This window comes from Vulpes lagopus, chromosome 2 (genome assembly GCF_018345385.1).
Source record: "Vulpes lagopus strain Blue_001 chromosome 2, ASM1834538v1, whole genome shotgun sequence".
NCBI classification, from domain to species: domain Eukaryota; kingdom Metazoa; phylum Chordata; class Mammalia; order Carnivora; family Canidae; genus Vulpes; species Vulpes lagopus.
This window is the reverse complement of record NC_054825.1, coordinates 85,644,724-85,660,246: the sequence shown is the minus strand read 5'-3', so window position 1 is coordinate 85,660,246 and position 15,523 is coordinate 85,644,724. Positions and strand designations below refer to the sequence as shown.

The 15,523-nt window shown below is 41.7% G+C and overlaps 1 protein-coding gene across 1 annotated transcript in view; it reads right to left on the bottom strand.

The window, feature by feature from the left end:
* Positions 1–15,523, bottom strand: part of PDE7B (phosphodiesterase 7B) — a 313,591-nt gene that overhangs the window by 210,066 nt on the left and 88,002 nt on the right. The window lies entirely within an intron of this gene.

The window sequence follows — 15,523 nt, the reverse complement described above, 5'->3', positions numbered from 1 at the left end:
TCAACAAACACAGAGAATAAATTCAACCACACTAATAACCAAGAACCAGCAAATTAAAGATAAAATGAGGTCTATTTTGAATTCATTTGTTGCAAAACTTAGGAGTCTGTTAAGAACAACTGTTATCAAAAATGTAGGGAAAAGAGTACTCTCACATACTGGAGGTTGGAATATAAAATAGAATCACTTTGTAGAAAAAATTTGCAAAATCTAGTAAAGTTGAAATGTGCACATCCTATGACATAGCAAGTCATCTTCTAGACTGATGACTGGAGAAATTTACTCAAACAATTTAACATCCAGCTACAAAACAGATAAATGTATTGTCCAGACACTAGAATGTTACACAGTAGTTAAAATGAATGAATTATTGTTATGCATACTTTAAAAACATAAATTATATATGTGTAACATGTACATGTAAATATAAAATAATCAAATTGTGAAATTTGTAGTGTTCAAATCATGCAAATACATATAATTTTCAAATCATATAAAACATAAAAACTGTCTCAATTTTTAAAAAAAATTTATTTATTCATGAGAAACACACACATATGAGAGAGAGAGAGAGAGAGAGAGGCAGAGACACAGACAGAGGGAGAAGCAGGCTCCATGCAGGGAGCCTGATGTGGGACTCAATCCCAGGTCTCTAGGATCACACCCTGGGCCGAAGGCAGTGCTAAACTGCTGGGCCACCCAGGCTGCCCAAAACTGTCTCCATTTTATATGAAGTTGAAGATATCTAAAAATAGTACATATTATTTGTAGATATATTAATTTATAGAAAAAGCATAAAAATAGTCAATGAATAATAAACATCAAATTCAAAGTAGGGGAACAATGCACAGGGGATGTATGTCATCACTCATAATTATGAAATCTTATGGTACAAAGAAGGGCAGGTTAAGAGGGGAAAGGACAATTTGATCACATACATTCAAGCCAATCCATTTTCTGGAATGACCTATGTCATGCACAGAGAGATGGACATTTGGCTCAGGGCCCAGAAAGGGAAGCAAGCTGCTCTAGTGAATCAAAAGAATGGAGGGCAGAGCAGGAAGGTTGGATGTGCCTGAAGTTTGCAAGAAGGCAATGAATATCAGGAGGAAAGTTTGTATCATGAGTGTTTTTTTCCTTGGCTACTCTGCTGACCTAAATATCATGTGATATTTATCATACTATTTAATCTCTTCATGCTTCATTTCTCTGTAAGTAACATGGGGATGCTAATATATGCCACAAAGTCAGATTGGAGAGCAAATGTGAGGATTAACAACCCGTGGAGTCTGGTCTGTCTGTTCCAGTTTTGTTTGTGGTTTGGCAAAGGTTAAACTCATTCAAATTACTAGGATCCATTTCCGCATTACCCGGTTTTTAAGTGGTATTTTTATTACCTGAAAGAGTTAATAATTATTTTTAAAGGAAAGATTAGAGGTTTATTTTTTTTAAGATTTTATTTATTTATTCATGAGAGAGGCAGAGACATAGGCAGAAAGAGAAGCAGGCTGCATGCAGGGAGCCCAATGTGGGACTCAGTCCTTGGACCCTGGGATCATGCCCTGGGCCCAAGGCAGGCATTCAACTGCTGAGCCACCCAGGCATCCCAAGGTTAGAGGTTTCTAAAATGTTTTTAACTTCTTGGCTAAAACCAAAGTGCTAAAGAGCTCTATCAATCTGTATCGTGGGTCCTATAAGGAAAGAACTCTGGAGTGCTTCTTTATCCTTTGCTTAGGGCAAAGCCATACATGTTCTGGGATAGAAGAGCTTTCATTCTTTCATTACAGGAGCTGGAAGCAGATGGTTGGTGGAGGTTGCAGGACTTTCAATGGCTACCCAAACCCAAGGGCAACCTTATATATGTCCCTAAAGAGGCAGATGGGTGTGATTGCAGGTGTGGGTGGTGCCATGGGGTCTTACTATCTTTTCTAGACATAAACAAATCCGGGATAAGTTTCTGTAACTCCTGAAACATGCATTCATTAATAGTATGGCCTGCCTGGGCTCATTGACCACACAAGCTAGTGACTGAGCAGCAAGAGCAAGTGTGGTAGCTCTTCTGATGACCATGAGACAGTCCTCTTCTTTGTCTTCACCTCCCTGGTCATCTGGGAAATGGCTGAGGCACCTCTAACCAGTTCTTTATTTGCTCTGCTTTGAAAAGTTACCTAATGATGGTAAGAGATTTTTAAGCAATGCCCAGAAAGGCATCTGATTGTTCTCAGGACTTGAAAGAAACCAGATTCTTTCCAGGGCTTTTTCTCATTGATACCAGGGTTTATAGGGCCTTGGCTGCCAAGCTTATACTTGCTGTGCAACCTAGGGCAATGACCCAGTTTAAGAGATTAATTGGGCTAAACCACAGGATCTGAGTCTCAGAAAACTGTAAGACCTTCCATGGGGGAAGATCTCGTGCCCTGTTGGGTTTTCAGGTTGTGCAGCTGTCTCCTCATGGCTCTACCTGGTCATGCATGCTGGGATTTCCCATCTAAGCTCTCTGATACTGGATGATCCTGACTTTGACCTGGTTCTGATCACCAGGCTTTGCCTACTTCTCAAAATCCCATTTTTCCACAGATCTCCATCTTTGCTTCTGTGCCTCATATGTATTAATATACTACTCTCCTTGTTCCTGTCCATCTCTCTGAGCCAACATTGCCCCCAAACAATAGGGCATAATTATAGGAATCTCCATCCAAGTGGCTAGAACCCTGCTAGCAACAGATCATCCTGGCACATGTTCTTCTTCTATAGCACAAGAGGATTTGCTGCATGTGAACTCATGGATGTAATGCCTGTTGCCCTCAGAGACATGAAGAATCAAACCATTTTCATTGTTAGTGCTTCTAACATGCCTCATTATTATAATCCTGATGCCTTATACTTGCCAGGTCTTTAAAAAAGGCTAGCTTTTTTAGTGTACTAGCTAACATTGATTCAGACCATACTATGAACTAAGAAAGCATATCTAAGTTCTGCATATCTACTATTTTATACTTTCATTATACTCTTTGAAAGAGAGTAGAAAATTGAGGCGCAGAGTACCACTCAGTACAGAGTACTCTCCTCCAGTGAGTGAGAGAATGAAAGCTTACCTAATGCTTGAATAGTATATACAGATGCTTAAATATGGGTTATTATTGGTCTCCTCATTGCCTTGGTCTAGTAGACTATGTCCATTGACAGACATCCTCTTCCCTCACTCATTAGGCACTGGCTGTTTATCTGAGTTTCAACCTATCAGAGCACAGGCTTTGTATTAGATTGATCTAAGTTCAAATCTTATTACTGCCTTCACTTCCCAATTATACTATCATGGACAATTTATTTAGTTTTGTCCAATTTTCTTTCTCATTTGTAAAACAAGGCAATATTGTCTACATCTTAGTATTATTATGCTTAGTTTTAATTCATTGTAAACAAGAATGTACTAATTTAAATTACTATAGATGAGGTTGTAATACAAAAATAAAAATTAATAAATCTAACCTATTCATTAAATTATATTTTGATTCTCATATTGTTGAGGATTTAAAATGAAGAAATACTTCTAATTTAAAAAATCAGAATATTTCACAATTTGGTTGCTAATTCCTATATATTTAAATTTTTCTTCTTTAAAAAATTTTTTTTTAAAGATTTATTTATTTATTTATTCCTGAGAAACACACACAGAGAGGTAGAGAGATAGAAGGAGAAACAGGCTCCTCGCAGGGAGCCCAGTGTGAGACTCAATCCCCCGACCAAGATCATGCCCTGAGCTGAAGGCAGATGCTCAACTGCTGAGCCAGCCAGGTGTCCCTATTAAAATTTTTCTATGTTAAATCTAAAATTTTCCTGTTAGTAAGAAAAAGGTGGATGATATATAGAATATATATAATATAAATATATAAAATACTATATCATTCTTAGTATTTTTAATTAAAAAAATTAATTTCCATTAGTTAAATGTTTCTGCAAAATATAAATAAAATATATTTCTCTTAAGTAAACTATATTTTTTCATTACTTTCATAATAAAATTAGTCATGAAAAATTGATATTAAGTATAATTTTTAAAAATCACACTAAATATTCAGTAACTTCTTTTCTTAAGGGAAATTTATATCTGAAATGAAAATATTTAAATATTAATAACAGCAACTATTATACTCGAAAAAATAAAAAAAACACTCGGAAAAAGATATAAAAAACATTAAAGATAATGAAATTCAAGTGGCAGCAAGCACTTCTAGCATTCTTAAATCAGTTAATATTTTTCTTGCTTCAAATAAGATTTGAGAGGGGGAGGGGCAAGATGGCGGAGGAGTAGGGTCTCCAGGTCACCTGTCCTCAGCAAATTACCTAGAAAACCATCCAATCATCCTGAAAACCTACGAATTCGGCCTGAGATTTAAAGAGAGACCAGCTGGAACGCTACAGTGAGAAGAGTCCGTGCTTCTATCAAGGTAGGAAGACGGGGAAAAAGAAATAAAGAAACAAAAGGCCTCCGAGGGGGAGGGGCCCCGCGAGGAGCCGGGCTGAGGCCGGGGCGAGTGTCCCCAGGACAGGAGAGCCCCGTCCCGGAGGAGCAGGAGCTGCACCGACCTTCCCCGCGGAAAGGGGCTCCCCGGGAATTGGAGCAGGATCCCCAGAAAGGCGGGGACGCCCTCGGGCTCCCTGGGACAGTAACAGAGGAACTGCGCCCCGGGAGAGTGCGCCGAGCTCCCTAAGGGCTGCAGCGCTCGGCGGGGCCCGGAGCAGCTCGGAGGGGCTCGGGCGGCGGCTCCGCGGAGGGGGCTGCGGGGCTGAGGGGCTGCGGGGCTCCGGGAACAGCTCAGCGGCGGCGGCTCGGGCGGAGGAAGAAGCTCCGCGCGGAGGGGGCTGCGCGGCTCCGGGAACAGCTCGGAGGGGCTCGGGCGGCGGCTCCGCGGAGGGGGCTGCGCGGCTCCGGGAACAGCTCAGCGGCGGCGGCTCGCGCAGAGGAAGAAGCTCCGCGCGGAGGGGGCGGCGCGGCTCCGGGAACAGCTCGGAGAGGCTCGGGCGGCGGCTCCGCGGAGGGGGCTGCACCGCCGGGAGCGCGAATCCAACAGCGCAGGCCCCGGAGCACAGGGCGCCGGAACACAGCCCAGGATCCGGCCTCCCCCGGGACAGGCAGAGGCCGGGAGGGCCCAGGACAGCGAGGACGCTCCTGCCTGGAACTGAGCAGATCAGCGGCCCCGCCCCGGAGCCCCCAGGCCCTGCAGAAGGAGAGCCCCGGGGCTACTGCGGGGGCTGGATCCAGGGTCCCAGAGCTGCCCCCGCCACTGTGGCTTCCTCCCGGGGCCTCACGGGGTGAACAACCCCCACCGAGCCCTGCACCAGGCAGGGGCAGAGCAGCTCCCCCAAGTGCCAACACCTGAGAATCAGCACAGCAGGCCCCTCCCCCAGAAGACCAGCGAGACGGACCAGTTCCAAGGGAAGTCAAGGGACTTAAACTACACAGAATCGGAAGATACTCCCCCGTGGTTTTTTTTGTTTTTTGTTTTTTTTGTTTTTGTTTTTGTTTTTTTTTTTTTGGTTTTTTTTTTTGTTTGTTTGTTTTGTTTTGTGCTTTTTTTTCTCTCTTTCTTCTTGATTTCTGATTGCTTCCCCCACCCCCCTTTTTTCTTTTTTCTCCTTTCTTTCTTTTTCTTTCTTTTTCTTCTCTTTTTCCCCTATTTTTTTCTTCTTTCTCTTTTTTCTTTTTCTCTTTTCTTTCCTTCTCTCTCTTTTTCTCCTTTTCCCAATACAACTTGTTTTTGGCCACTCTGCACTGAGCAAAATGACTAGAAGGAAAACCCCTCAAAACAAAGAATCAGAAACAGCCCACTCTCCCACAGAGTTACAAAATATGGATTACAATTCAATGTCAGAAAGCCAATTCAGAAGCACTATTTTACAGCTACTGGTGGCTCTAGAAAAAACCATAAAGGACTCAAGAGACTTCATGACTGCAGAATTTAGATCTAAACAGGCAGAAATTAAAAATCAATTAAATGAGATGCAATCCAAGCTAGAAGTCCTAACGACGAGGCTTGACGAGGTGGAAGAACGAGTGAGTGACATAGAAGACAAGTTGATGGCAAAGAGGGAAACTGAGGAAAAAAGAGACAGGCAATTAAAAGACCATGAGGATAGATTAAGGGAAATAAATGATAGCCTGAGGAAGAAAAACCTACGTTTAATTGGGGTTCCCGAGGGCGCGGAAAGGGACAGAGGGCCAGAATATGTATTTGAACAAATCCTAGCTGAAAACTTTCCGAATCTGGGAAGGGAAACAGGCATTCAGATCCAGGAAATAGAGAGATCCCCCCCTAAAATCAACAAAAACCGTTCAACACCTCGACATTTAATAGTGAAGCTTGCAAATTCCAAAGATAAGGAGAAGATCCTTAAAGCAGCAAGAGAAAAAAAGTCCCTGACTTTTATGGGGAGGAATATTAGGGTAACAGCAGACCTCTCCACAGAGACCTGGCAGGCCAGAAAGGGCTGGCAGGATATATTCAGGGTCCTAAATGAAAAGAACATGCAACCAAGAATACTTTACCCCGCAAGGCTTTCATTCAAAATGGAAGGAGAGATAAAGAGCTTCCAAGACAGGCAGGAACTGAAAGAATATGTAACCTCCAAACCAGCTCTGCAAGAAATTTTAAGGGGGACTCTTAAAATTCCCCTTTAAGAAGAAGTTCAGTGGAACAATCCACAAAAACAAGGACTGAATAGATATGATGACACTAAACTCATATCTATCAATAGTAACTCTGAATGTGAACGGGCTTAATGACCCCATCAAAAGGCGCAGGGTTTCAGACTGGATAAAAAAGCAGGACCCATCTATTTGCTGTCTACAAGAGACTCATTTTAGACAGAAGGACACCTACAACCTGAAAATAAAAGGTTGGAGAACCATTTACCATTCAAATGGTCCTCAAAAGAAAGCAGGGGTTGCCATCCTTATATCAGATAAATTAAAATTTACCCCGAAGACTATAGTGAGAGATGAAGAGGGACACTATCTCATACTCAAAGGATCTATCCAACAAGAGGACTTAACAATCCTCAATATATATGCCCCGAATGTGGGAGCTGCCAAATATTTAAACCAATTAATAACCAAACTCAAGAAATACCTTGATAATAATACACTTATACTTGGTGACTTCAATCTAGCTCTTTCTACCCTGGATAGGTCTTCTAAGCACAATATCTCCAAAGAAACGAGAGCTTTAAATGATACACTGGACCAGATAGATTTCACAGATATCTACAGAACTTTACATCCAAACTCAACTGAATACACATTCTTCTCAAGTGCACATGGAACTTTCTCCAGAATAGACCACATACTGGGTCACAAATCGGGTCTGAACCGATACCAAAAGATCGGGATAGTCCCCTGTATATTCTCAGACCATAATGCCTTGAAATTAGAACTTAATCACAACAAGAAATATGGAAGGACCACAAACACGTGGAGGTTAAGGACCATCCTGCTAAAAGATGAAAAGGTCAACCAGGAAATTAAGGAAGAATTAAAAAGATTCATGGAAACTAATGAAAATGAAGATACAACCGTTCAAAATCTTTGGGATGCAGCAAAAGCAGTCCTGAGGGGGAAATACATCGCAATACAAGCATACATTCAAAAACTGGAAAGATCTCAAATTCAAAAGCTCACCTTACACATAAAGGAACTAGAGAAAAAGCAACAAATAGACCCCACCCCCAGCAGAAGAAGAGAGTTAATTAAAATTCGAGCAGAACTCAATGATATCGAGACCAAAAGAACTGTGGAACAGATCAACAGAACCAGGAGTTGGTTCTTTGAAAGAATTAATAAGATAGATAAACCATTAGCCAACCTTATTAAAAAGAAGAGAGAGAAGACTCAAATTAATAAAATCATGAATGAGAAAGGGGACATCACTACCAACACCAAGGAAATACAAACGATTTTAAAAACATATTATGAACAGCTGTATGCCAATAAATTAGGAAATCTAGAAGAAATGGACGCATTCCTGGAAAGCCACAAACTACCAAAACTGGAGCAGGAAGAAATAGAAAACCTGAACAGGCCAATAACCAGGGAGGAAATTGAAGCAGTCATCAAAAACCTCCCAAGACACAAGAGTCCAGGGCCAGATGGCTTCCCAGGGGAATTCTATCAAACGTTTAAAGAAGAAATCATACCTATTCTACTAAAGCTGTTTGGAAAGATAGAAAGAGATGGAGTACTTCCAAATTCGTTCTATGAGGCCAGCATCACCTTAATTCCGAAACCAGACAAAGACCCCACCAAAAAGGAGAATTACAGACCAATATCCCTGATGAACATGGATGCAAAAATTCTCAACAAGATACTAGCCAATAGGATCCAACAACACATTAAGAAAATTATTCACCATGACCAAGTAGGATTTATCCCTGGGACACAAGGCTGGTTCAACACTCGTAAAACCATCAATGTGATTCATCATATCAGCAAGAGAAAAACCAAGAACCATATGATCCTCTCATTAGATGCAGAGAAAGCATTTGACAAAATACAGCATCCATTCCTGATCAAAACCCTTCAGAGTGTTGGGATAGAGGGAACTTTCCTCGACATCTTAAAAGCCATCTACGAAAAGCCCACAGCAAATATCATTCTCAATGGGGAAGCACTGGGAGCCTTTCCCCTAAGATCAGGAACAAGACAGGGATGTCCACTCTCACCACTGCTGTTCAACATAGTTCTGGAAGTCCTCGCCTCAGCAATCAGACAACAAAAAGACATTAAAGGCATTCAAATTGGCAAAGAAGAAGTCAAACTCTCCCTCTTCGCCGATGACATGATACTCTACATAGAAAACCCAAAAGCCTCCACCCCCAGATTGCTAGAACTCATACAGCAATTTGGTAGCGTGGCAGGATACAAAATCAATGCCCAGAAATCAATGGCATTTCTATACACTAACAATGAGACTGAAGAAAGAGAAATTAAGGAGTCAATCCCATTTACAATTGCACCCAAAAGCATAAGATACCTAGGAATAAACCTAACCAAAGAGGTAAAAGATCTATACCCTAAAAACTATAGAACACTTCTGAAAGAAATTGAGGAAGACACAAAGAGATGGAAAAATATTCCATGCTCATGGATTGGCAGAATTAATATTGTAAAAATGTCAATGTTACCCAGGGCAATTTATATGTTTAATGCAATCCCTATCAAAATACCATGGACTTTCTTCAGAGAGTTAGAACAAATTATTTTAAGATTTGTGTGGAATCAGAAAAGACCCCGAATAGCCAGGGGAATTTTAAAAAAGAAAACCTTAGCTGGGGGCATCACAATGCCAGATTTCAGGTTGTATTACAAAGCTGTGGTCATCCAGACAGTGTGGTACTGGCACAAAAACAGACACATAGATCAATGGAACAGAATAGAGAACCCAGAAGTGGACCCTGAAATGTACGGCCATCTAATATTCGATAAAGGAGGAAAGACTATCCATTGGAAGAAAGACAGTCTCTTCAATAAATGGTGCTGGGAAAATTGGACATCCACATGCAGAAGAATGAAACTGGACCACTCTCTTTCACCATACACAAAGATAAACTCAAAATGGATGAGAGATCTAAATGTGAGACAAGATTCCATCAAAATCCTAGAGGAGAACACAGGCAACACCCTTTTTGAACTTGGCCACAGTAACTTCTTGCAAGATACATCCACGAAGGCAAAAGAAACAAAAGCAAAAATGAACTATTGGGACTTCATCAAGATAAGAAGCTTTTGCACAGCAAAGGATACAGTCAACAAAACTAAAAGACAACCTACAGAATGGGAGAAGATATTTGCAAATGACATATCAGATAAAGGGCTAGTTTCCAAAATCTATAAAGAACTTATTAAACTCAACACCAAAGAAACAAACAATCCAATCATGAAATGGGCAAAAGACATGAAGAGAAATCTCACAGAGGAAGACATGGACATGGCCAACATGCACATGAGAAAATGCTCTGCATCACTTGCCATCAGGGAAATACAAATCAAAACCACAATGAGATACCACCTCACACCAGTGAGAATGGGGAAAATTAACAAGGCAGGAAACAACAAATGTTGGAGAGGATGCAGAGAAAAGGGAACCCTCTTACACTGTTGGTGGGAATGTGAACTGGTGCAGCCACTCTGGAAAACTGTGTGGAGGTTCCTCAAAGAGTTAAAAATAGACCTGCCCTACGACCCAGCAATTGCACTGTTGGGGATTTACCCCAAAGATTCAGATGCAATGAAACGTCGGGACACCTGCACCCCGATGTTTCTATCAGCAATGGCCACAATAGCCAAACTGTGGAAGGAGCCTCGGTGTCCATCGAAAGATGAATGGATAAAGAAGATGTGGTTTATGTATACAATGGAATATTACTCAGCAATTAGAAACGACAAATACCCACCATTTGCTTCAACGTGGATGGAACTGGAGGGTATTATGCTGAGTGAAATAAGTCAATCGGAGAAGGACAAACAGTGTATGTTCTCATTCATTTGGGGAATATGAATAATAGTGAAAGGGAATATAAAGGAAGGGAAAAGAAATGTTGGGAAATATCAGGAAGGGAGACAGAACATAAAGACTCCTAACTCGGGGAAACGAACTAGGGGTGGTGGAAGGGGAGGAGGGCGGGTGTTGGAGGGGAATGGGTGACGGGCACTGGGGTGGACACTTGACGGGATGAGCACTGGGTGTTTTTCTGTATGTTGGTAAATTAAACACCAACAAATAAGATTTGATACTTTTTTATTTTTCTGAATATTTCCTATCACTTGAATATATTAGTCTCTCAGCGGGCCTCCAGCAATTAATTTTTTAAAGATTTTATTTATTTGAGAGAGAGACAGAGATACAACAGAGAGCATGAGTGGGGAGCAGAGGGAGAAGCAGGCTCCCTGCTGAGCAGAGAGCCCAATGTGGGGCTTGATCCCGGCACCCTGTGATCAGGACTTGAGCTGAAGGCAAATGCTTAGACCACTGAGCCACCCAGGTGCCCCTCAATTAATCTTTTTAAGGCAAATGTCTTAATATCTTTGGATGGGAGGAAACATTAGCAAACAAAACCCAAAACAGAGCTCCTCATTGCTTGGGGTGGTTTGCCCCATTGCCAACTGAGACAATAGCTGTTTTCAGGAGGTAGGTAATACTAAATGCTATCGGCAAATAATTAACATGCTGTTCTTCTTTGATTATTTTCTTCTCATCATTATAGCTATTTTTTTAAGGAGAAAGGCATTTAAAACTTGAAATTGGGTGGCTATAAACTCATTGGAGGAGCAGACTATAGGCTGGGCCACTAGAAATGAGTCTCAAAAATGCAGAATTGGCTCATGAGAAGAACTGATGGTGGACCACAACTGGGAAAGTGGAGAAGCAAGAGGCATCATTGGAATTGTTAGCCTCAAGAGCACACCACCATGGCCATGATCCAAAGATTAGAAATCTATTGGCATGACTGCCTTTTGATACCCATGGAGCTAGGGATTGAATGCTAGAGGCTACTGCAGAAATGCAGAAAAATCCAATATGCCCATGACTATGCTTGATAGATCATTAAAACGAAACAAAATAAAACAAAAAGAGCCCTGGCGTAGACCTATTTTGGGAAAAAAAAAGTTTCCTGAGCTGAAGAAACGCTAACCATGGTTGCTTTTTGATAGAAAATGAAGCACATTTCCTCTGTAGTAGAAACAACAGAGCCAACCGAGAGTAGGCCAGGCCTCAGCACAGGCTGTCTTCACCCCCACCTTCACCCATCTCAGAGTACTCTGATTCTGTAAGTTTGCCAACCAGGAATTTCTCTAGTGAGGTTTTCAGTAAACAAGGCAAATGCCTGTATGATGATGCATCTGTTTTATTTGTTCACCTCTGAACCTCTAAGTGTCTAGCATGATGACTAGTGCATTGTGGGCACTCCTGGTGTTAATTAAGTGAATGAATGAATGAATATTTCTTTCCTGTAATTCTGTGGGACATACTTGAAATTTGAGATTATCTGGGATAGGATGAAAAAGAAAATTTTTCTGGACTTTAATACATACAATCAGTAAGTGTTGCCATTAGATGCAGCCACACAATGGGGGGCTGCATAGGGTGATGAAGGGGGAAACATGACACTGAGAAGAAATTTCAGGGCAGCCCGGGTGGCTCAGCAGTTTAGCGCTGCCTTCAGCCCAGGGCATGATCCTGGAAACCTGGGATCGAGTCCCACTTCGGGCTCCCGGCATTGAGCCTGTTCTCCCTCTGCCTGTGTCTCTGCCTCTCTCTGTGTATGTGTTTCTCATGAATAAATAAATAAAATCTTAAAAAAAAAAAATAAAGACCATTCTTACTGTTAGGTGAAGGGCAACCCTACTCTAAAAAAAAAAAAAAAAAGAAGAAGAAGACATTTCATAATATCTTGGTCACTTCTTATCTCACATTTCCCCCCCACAATAAACAGAATATTGCTAATCAAAACCAGACCTCATAAAATAGGCCTGGAGAGAAAAGGATTTAGGTTTGTAGATCATAAAAGATAGCTTCTGTTAAGAAACTGAACTCCCAAAGTCTAACGAAGGCATGGGAATTTGGGACTCCATTGTCTATCAAATAAGTGAATGAATGAATGAATGAACAAACATTCAAAAAGACATTATTGAGGGCCTACTCTGTGTAGACACTGTACCATGAGTGTGAATACAAATGGGTCTAGAATACAGATGAGTTTTAGGAATGCTAAATGTTCTCAGAAAGTTTATAGCTCAGTCTGAAGTCAGAACATAGGAGACTATGAGCACCCTCAGTGAGTCCCCCAGTGCTGCCCAGGGCTATCACTGACCACTTCCAAAAAGAGATAACCACAGGTCTGATAGGAAAGAGTTGGCTGGCAAAGGAAAAGACAGGAGTAGCTGCCAGTGCAAAGTCCTGAAACTCTGTTGGGACCCTTTCAGTAGCTGCCTGGGAGGAGAGCAAAGCTGTGGTGGAGAATAGAGGGCTTAATTAAAGTGGTAGTCATAGGCAAGACAGTAGATAAGTATGGGCCAGCAGGGATTAAAAAATTCTGAGCTTGGTTAGAGAGGCCGAGTTGGCTTTTGAAGAGCCAGGATGCGTAATCAATTCTTTTTGTATTGTAACAGATCATTGCAATATTGCAGTCCTAGATATCTCTCACCAACAGTATTGATTGCAATTGTTTGTCCCTTTCCATTTCCAAGAGGGTACCAAGCCTGTGGTGTTCCTTATTCTCTTTTCTTGAATTACTACACACAATGGTTACAGCCAAAAGAACAGTCCCTAACCAATCAGTTGAAGTCTCCTGTGAGGCTGACTGTTGCTACTGCTGAAGCCATTAGCACCTAGCATTGACGACATCACAATTTCCCCAGCTCCCAGAGGGTGCATTTCCAGAATCTCCTACTTGACAGTGGTACAAGTCCCATCTACCGTATGGGTGGCATAGCCAGGCCTTAATCTCTAACACCGTGGCAGCCCTTGACTCTCTGGTGCCAGAGGAGGCAGATTTGGAACAGGGGTTGATTTCAGCTCAAGCTCATGTTTTCCTTTCTGACTTTTTCCAGTGAAAGGGCAGATTTCCATCCCATTGCAGGCTGTTAAAACGTCAGATTAATAAATTTTCAACAATCTGTCAGTGTAGGTCTCCAGCACCAATCTGGCACTGTCTTTGAATTGGGGCCTCGTTGTCCAATCCAACTTCAGCCAGTCAAAATAGGAGACACACCAGCAAAAGGGAAAAAAGATAATCACCTCGAGCTGAGCAGAAACTCTTTACAAATCCATTGTTGCCAACAGTCAACAGCAAATCCATGGGCTACATAAACTGAGGTGACCCTTCAGGCAGGGCCATCCCTCATAAACCTCTAATTAGCTATGGTTAGGAGTGACTTGAAAGATATTAATGCTATTGCTATTGGAAAATGAGCCTACCAAGCTTTTAACAGCTTTGTTTTCTCCAGTCAAAGAACAAAATGTTAGCTCAATGGCGTATGCTTTCTATTAGAGAAGTGCCAGCAGCAATCTCCAGAGAGTCTCTCAGCATTTTATTATACACTCCTATTTTTAAATGTTTAAAAACTGCTTATTATGAACCAAAACTTGGAAAACCTGGTTTCAGCCCAAGAGTAATTTTTTATTGTTGTTATTAATTAAACATCCAGAATGCAGAACTAAGTCTGCATGTCTAACTAAGAACATGTCATTTCAGCCATGGACAGTAGAGGGCACTAGAAAGGTTATATGTCTAACATCTTGTTGGACACCCTCTCCTGATCCCACCTGCCCCGTACCACACACCCCCACCCCCGCCCCTTTAAGGAGATCCTGGGGTCAGATGATGCACAGGTTCAGAGGTGCCTTGTGTTATGTCGTGTTCCCCAGTATTTGCAGACTTTCTCCATGCACTTTTATTCTTGACTTCCATTGCACATACTGAAATGCATTTCGAAGATCACATTTTTCATTGTGCAAAGCAATGGCTATAGCTTCAGGTCAAGCACAATTTTAGCAGAATCTGGACCTGTCAAGGCTGATGGTATGTGGAATGTAACTAGGGTATCTCTCTAATGACCCAGTTAGAGCAACAAAGTGGACATCTTGCTCCAAGGCAGTTGGGGAATAATTTTGGTATGGGCTCTGAGAATTCCGTATATCCGACACAAAAACCTATGCCATGAATCTTGATAAAGAGAGCAAAAATTATGTCAAAATTTTGCAATATAATTTCATCTTCTATTTTCTTTCTCAGAACCCCAGGTGTTGACAGGCAACTACAGCTATTTTCCAGAAGGGCATTTCTGTGATGGCATAAATATTTAACTTTTACATAGTGAGTTTTTAAAGATGAAGTCCATAGACTCTGTGTCAGAGAAAGCAGCAAGCAATACAGAAAGAGAAGAGATTGGTGTTCTTAGTGGGAAGAAGTTAGAGGGACTTCCAAATGTACCCCTTCCTAGCTGTGTGATCTTAGGCATATTACCACTTATCTGTTTGAACCTCCTTGTAGAGGAGAGGAAGTAACACTGCTCTCCCCCTTTAATGAAAGAATTAATGTATATGTATGAAACCTGTAATGCGGCCTAGTGTGTACATTGTTTTGTGGAAGGAAGGAGGTGGAAGGTGGAGAGGGCTTTTGGTGGGGCTGCATACAAGATATCAAGCATAGTTCTCCTGCATAAGTCATGGGATTTTGTGAGGAGAAAAATGTTCCTCCTCCATCCATGATGGAGAGCACCATTCTCTCACAGGATAACCTGCAAAGCCAGAGTCGTTTTGAGAACAGAGATGGGCAGGGCAGGTTTGCGGTGGTAAGCCCAGGCCGGGTAGAGTAGCAGCCTTTGAGAACGCATTAGAAAAGAGAGGAAACAGAGTCTCGTATAAGGTGGAGATCTGAAAGAAGTCAGGAAAAAGAAGAGGGGACTGACTGTGCACAGCTCTGAGGCTTGGGCAAGGCAGCTCCAGTACCAGAAACAGGCACTGCT